The sequence below is a fragment of the Schistocerca gregaria genome, chromosome 2 (genome assembly GCF_023897955.1).
Source record: "Schistocerca gregaria isolate iqSchGreg1 chromosome 2, iqSchGreg1.2, whole genome shotgun sequence".
Taxonomy (NCBI): Eukaryota; Metazoa; Arthropoda; class Insecta; order Orthoptera; family Acrididae; genus Schistocerca; species Schistocerca gregaria.
Genome location: NC_064921.1, coordinates 431855715 through 431862383, shown reverse-complemented (window position 1 = coordinate 431862383; position 6669 = coordinate 431855715).

The window sequence follows — 6669 nt, the reverse complement described above, 5'->3', positions numbered from 1 at the left end:
GATATGGGACCCCTGATATGTCTAGATATGACTTTGACTGGTGACTCATATGTAAGCATCCTGTCTTATCACCTGCATCCATTCATGTCGATTGTGTGTTCTGATGAAATACAGCAATTCCAGCAGGATAATGCAACACACCACACATCCAATTGCTACAGACTGGCTGCAGAAACACTCTTCTGAGTTTAAACACTTCTGCTTGTCACCGAACTCCGGAGACATGAACATTATTGAGCATACAGTCTAGGATGCTTTGCAACTTGCTGTTCAGAAGAGATCTCCACCCCCTCGTACTCTTATGGATTTATGGACAACACTACAGGACTCATCGTGTCCATTTCCCTCAGCACTCCTTCAGACATTAGTCAAGCCCATGCCAAGTTGTGTTGCAGCATTTCTGTTTGCTTTATATTAGGCAGGTGTAGCAGTTTCTTTGGCCCTTCAGTGTAAAAGGGCAGTGCATTAACAGAGCTGTCATTTATACTCCAATGATTCATGTGCAAAGGTGTTCAACATGATTATTTCCATATGATGGAAATTAACAGACTTTAAATGCTGACTGATTGTTGGAGCTAGGTGCATAGACATTCCATTTCAGAAATCATCAGAGAATTCAATATTATGAGATCCACCGTGTCAAGAGTATGCAGAGAATACCAACTTTCAAGAGTTACCTCTCACCACAGACAAAAAAGTGGCCAACGGCCTTCACTGAACGACCGAGAGTAATGGTGTTTGCGTAGAGTTGTCAGTGCTAACAAACAAGAAACACTGTGGAAATAAGCACAGAAATGAATGTGGGGTGTACAATGAATGTATCAGTTAGACAGTGCTGCAAAAATTTGGCATTAATGGGCTATGGCAGCAGACGACCAACGCGATGTCCTTGTTCACAGCATGACATATCCTACAGTGCTTCTCCTGGGCTTGTGGCCATATAGGTTGGACCATACACGACTGGAAAACTGTGGCCTGGTCAGATGAATCCCGATTTCAGTTGCTAACAGCTGATGGTATGGTTTGAGTGTGGTGCAGACTCCACGAAGCAATGATCCCAAGCTGTCAACAAGGCACTATGCCAGCTGGTGGTGGCTCCATAATGGTGTGGGCAGTTTTTACACGAATGGACTGGGTCCTCTGGTCCACCTGAACCGATCACTGACTGGTTTGACTACTTGAAGACCATTTGCAGCCATTCATGAACTTCATGAGTGCTGGAGAACATACTGACTATAGTTTCCAGTCTGCAAGTCCACATTCTTCCTTTGTTCACTGAAATAAATGTTTCTACTCTCCATTTGCTCAGTGGGATAATGATTATAATTGTAAATAAAAGTTTTGACTTCTATTTGATTCAATTATATTAAAGAAAATTTAACACTCACAACATAGTAATATTCCTGATAATACTAATACTACTACTACTACTAATAATAACAATTATTATTTTATTATTATTATTTCTTTCCTTTCTCAGAGGTTATGTCTGGTTAAAAAAGGAAAGTGACGCGGACCTTGATCATGCATGACTTCCTTTTAACTGTACGGTATATGTTACATTGCATTTAGGAACTTTCGGGTAATTTAACGTGTATCAATAATTACAGATTTCTGTAGTTGTATATATACGTTTGGATGTAGCTGTATTGCGTTGATGTACTGGTGGATATTGTATGGTATGACTCCTGTAGTTGATAGTATAATTGGTATAATGTCAACTTTATCCTGATGCCACATGTCATTGACTTCCTCAGCCAGTTGGATGTATTTTTCAATTTTTTCTCCTGTTTTCTTCTGTATATTTGTTGTATTGGGTATGGATATTTCGATTAGTTGTGTTAATTTCTTCTTTTTACAGGTGAGTATGATGTCAGGTTTGTTATGTGGTGTTGTTTTATCTGTTATAATGGTTCTGTTCCAGTATAATTTGTATTCATCATTCTCCAGTACACTTTGTGGTGCATACTTGTATGTGGGAACATGTTGTTTTATTAGTTTATGTTGTATGGCAAGTTGTTGATGTATTATTTTTGCTACATTGTCATGTCTTCTGGGGTATTCTGTATTTGCTAGTATTGTACATCCGCTTGTGATGTGGTCTACTGTTTCTATTTGTTGTTTGCAAAGTCTGCATTTATCTGTTGTGGTATTGGGATCTTTAATAATGTGCTTGCTGTAATATCTGGTGTTTATTGTTATTATTATTATTATTATTATTATTATTATTATTATTATTATTATGGTGTGTCTATCAGAAACAGCACTATGAGCAGTTCAGAGGCGATCTCCAAGGTCTTTCTCCCAAACTTTTTATAATCAAAGTTAATTACTCACCACAAAAGTGGAAATATCACCATTTGCCACGTGATTTTGTTAACATTACGGGTGGCAGGCAAACAGTTACTCTCACAAAATTCAAGTGATCCAGGACAGTGTACAGTCCTCGCGAGTTCACTTCGTATTTGTACCGAAAACATGCATTTAGTTGCAGTCTGGCTGTGACATCACCCAAGGCAAGCACGTAAGCCGGCATTTGACTGACGTGGACCGTATTTTAGCTGGGTGTGATGTGAAATACTCACTGCCTCTTAGGCTGTATTTATATAGGGGCACAGCAGATGGCCGAAGGAAGCACCTGCCATCATCTGCTCTATCGCGAAGTAGAAGCATCTAAACAGCCACTTTCTCGGAGACACATGATTTTATAACACCGTTGTGCATCAATTTAAAATCATTGTAATTTTTACATGAGTGGAGTAATGTTTGCTTTAATTACAGAACAAGTTTCAGTTCGACTGCATTTAAACTTTGCTGGTTAGAAGTTTTAGAATGGAACTAACAGTAGAACATGATCTCTGAACTACAACTTTACGAGACCTTGTACTGATTGTTATTTACATTAAGGTCTTGAAACTTGTTATAGCTTTATAATTTAATGGGTTTCATCAGGAACTGTAATCAGAACTTTTTGTCATTAATATAAATCGTAATTAATCTATTACAAATAAGAATGTTTTTGTTCCAAATTTAGTTTTCAGTAAACTACTCAAAAACTATTAAGAGGTAGCCTAATGGGATCACACAGTTAATGTGTTTATAACAAACTGAAGCATCTTACGGATTTTTATCTTCCTGAGTCTAATATTTAGGCCTTCAATTTTTGTAAAAATGCCGATTTTGACCGAAACATTGTTCTGATCAAGTTGAAATTTGTAACAGTTGATTGTGACATACATTTGCACACCCTTTAGATTTTTTTGCTTTCTAGCTTTATTATTTAGCACCACTTGTTTTTTACTTAGAACTGTGTATTTAGGAAAACATATTCATCTGATCATTCTGAGATTTAACAATTTAAACATTAATATACTGAAGTATATGTTGACAAAGTTTGGAGATACTACTTCCATTTTTAGTTTAATTCTTAAATTATGATGCAATACCTGTATGGTACACACAGGTGTGTTATGAAGACGTTGTGCTAGTAGCAGTGAACTTGGGTAAGTCCCAGTACAGTCGCTCGCCTCTGTACCTCTCAAATGATACAGCACTTGTTTTGCCACACTTTGAAGACCATTCTGGACAGTTCGAACAATTTGGCCAACCATATCACCAGATATGCATCCCATCGATCCTTTATGAGATATAAAGGATCGATCATTTTGTGCACAAAATTCCAGAGGCTGCACTTTTGCACTTATGGACAGCTGTAGAGGCAGCATGTCTCTATATTTCTGCAGGGGACATATGACGACTTATTGAGCCCATGTCATGTTGAGTTGCTGCACTATGCTGGGAAGACACAATACTAGGAGGTATCCTATGACTTACGTCACCTCGGTGTATAATAATTAATATACGTTGAAAAATAGTATTGGGCCTAATTATTCATTGTACTGTGTACCGTGAAAAGATTTATGTATAACAACACGTGTACCCTTAGCAGTGCTGTAATCTTTCACCAACTCTTACAAGTCTCCTGTTTGCATCACCTCTACAGATTGTGAAGACATATTTTTGATTATGCTTTTGTGCTCAATGTACCAGTAATGCACCTCCTACTCCCACAATGTGGACATTTTGGTTTTTCTCAGAAAGTTGACGGATCATGTAATCCATAAAATGATCTAAATTAATTTCTATTAAATTGTCTGATCAGAGGCAACAGTCTGGCAACAAAAGTGATTGGACTGCCACACTCGACAATAACATTGCATGTGGAATGAATGTGTATTACACAAAATTATCTAATAACAAAACTGTGTTTCTGCACCAATACCACTGTGCAACATAATACAAAATACAATGCAAAACCAAACGGCCAAGATCAAAAAATCTAGACATTATAAGGGTTTGTGACAGTTGCCTCAGGTTATCTTAATCTGGCAGTAATTTTAACATAAGATACAGAGAACACCTGGATGGCTTTAAATTCGAAAAAGATCAGCATATCCTTTCGGCCAGTCATATGAGTTAGCATAGTCATTGTACTTCTAGCATTTATGATAATTTACAGATCTTACACATCGTGAGAAGAGGCAAGAAAATTTACCACCTTGAAGTATTGGAACTATGTATCCACATGCTTACTTCACCCCAGTATATTTCAAATGCAGGACGTTTCCTATGACTAACATTCTAATTTATAATGAGCTACCGTATTTGTATATTCTGCTAATGTTCCTTTATTGAAACTTACAATTTAAATGTAATATGAAACCCCCTAACAGAGAGAATTCTGAGCAAGCATGTACTCTAATAGAAAATGTGGAACATACTGCATTTACGCAGCTTCATCGTAACAGACACTGTAGAAGAAAATAAACACTGATGTGAACCAAATCAACATACTATCCTGAGACTCTATTTAAATTAACATAGAGGCAAATATTTTTAATTAAATTTTCCTACACTACACTGTAATTATATTTGGATAAATATGTATCAAAAGTGACTTATTTACTAAGCTAGCTTTAAGTTAATTGTATCTTTATTCTCTCTGTGATAAAATGTGTTGCCCTTTCTATATGGTGTATTATACGCTTCAGAACTGTATTGGTGATCTACAGGCTGAACATGAACTCTTCTACCAAAATTTCAGTGCTTGTTTGGGGGTATTTAGAGAGTATTTTGGTACTGGGAAAACTGTGATCTCCAATTGTTTGTTACAGATAATTATATGTTGTTTCATTGTTGCCACCATTTATCTTTGCATCTGCAATGAAAGTATTTGCACAGCTATGCAATTGTGAACAATATGTGCTGTGCGTCTTGAATGGAAACAAAACCGTTACATTCACTCATGGTGGGCACTATTAACAACAATAATGCCCACTTTACTATATGCCTTGAGGTTGCATTCATTATGACTCCAACTGTAATAGGTAGTAGTATGGATATGTATACTGATAAAGGGTATGCTAATATCCACCTTGTCTAAGTGTTCACAGAATGCAATGAAAGACTGGCACAGAAACCATATGTTAGAGCTGTTCCCACAGTGATGGCAGTCATTGCACTGTACCGTTACTTATTAAAGGCCCATATGTTTAACAAAACTCTATAATCAGTTATTAAGTACTAGATACCTAAAATAAAGATTATAGTTCTTGATTTAAAAAAAATAAAAAGACTCGGAAGAAATAGAATATAAATACACGGCCTAAGATGAAAAACTTCATATCATTGATCCCACCAAACAATATTTTCAATTAAAATACTTAAGCAATTTAAACAAAGAATATTTAAAGGCAATCAATGCAAAACTAAAAGATGATATTCCTGAAAATAACCAAGAGAACAAGTATAAATGCCAGAATAGTAATTTTCATGCTGAGAACTCTAAAAAAAGATAAAAAAAATTAGAGCCAAAAGTCTAAAAGAAGACCAAGACATAATCCTATTTAGTAATCTAAATTCACCTACCAAATTTAATGAAGAAAGAGCTGCTATATTTGATCTTCTTAAAAGAAATCACAACAAAGCCTATGAGAAATGTGGTCCTACTTTGTTGGAAAGAGGGAATTGGCTGTACAGAGATGCCAGGACACTTGATCTCGAAAGGAAAGGGTTACACTTAATTGGTGATGATTGTGTCACCAGACGTTTGTGCGTAGCATGAGCTTTGAGCACAAGTAAACTGTGTTGAGAATCTTACATGAATAACTGCACCCAAATCATCCATAGAAGATGCAGTCATTGTGGCCAGTGGACCTCCCATGTCAAGCAAGTTGCAAATTGGTTCCTATAGCAGTGTGCAGAAAATCACAATTTTCCTGTTTTCATGTAATTTACCGTTGTGGCCATGTTTACAAGAGAAGGAATATTCAGCAGTAGAGACATCCCTGTAGAAACCCTACATGCCATGTTGCGTCGCTCCTATCCACACAAGTTTGCTGTCAGTGTATGGGATGCTAGTGTCAACAGTTATGCGCTTAGACCTTACATATTTTCTGATAAACTGAACAGATTAATATACAACAACAGTCCCTTCAACGTGACTGCCCATGATTCCTGGAAGGTGTGTCACAGAGATTCATTAGCTTAATGTGTTTCGGCATGATGAGGCACAGTCACACTTTGTACTCAAATGTTGAGGAATGTAATTGATCTGCGGTTTGGTAAACAATGAATTGGTCATGGAAGTATTGTTCCAGGATCAGCTTG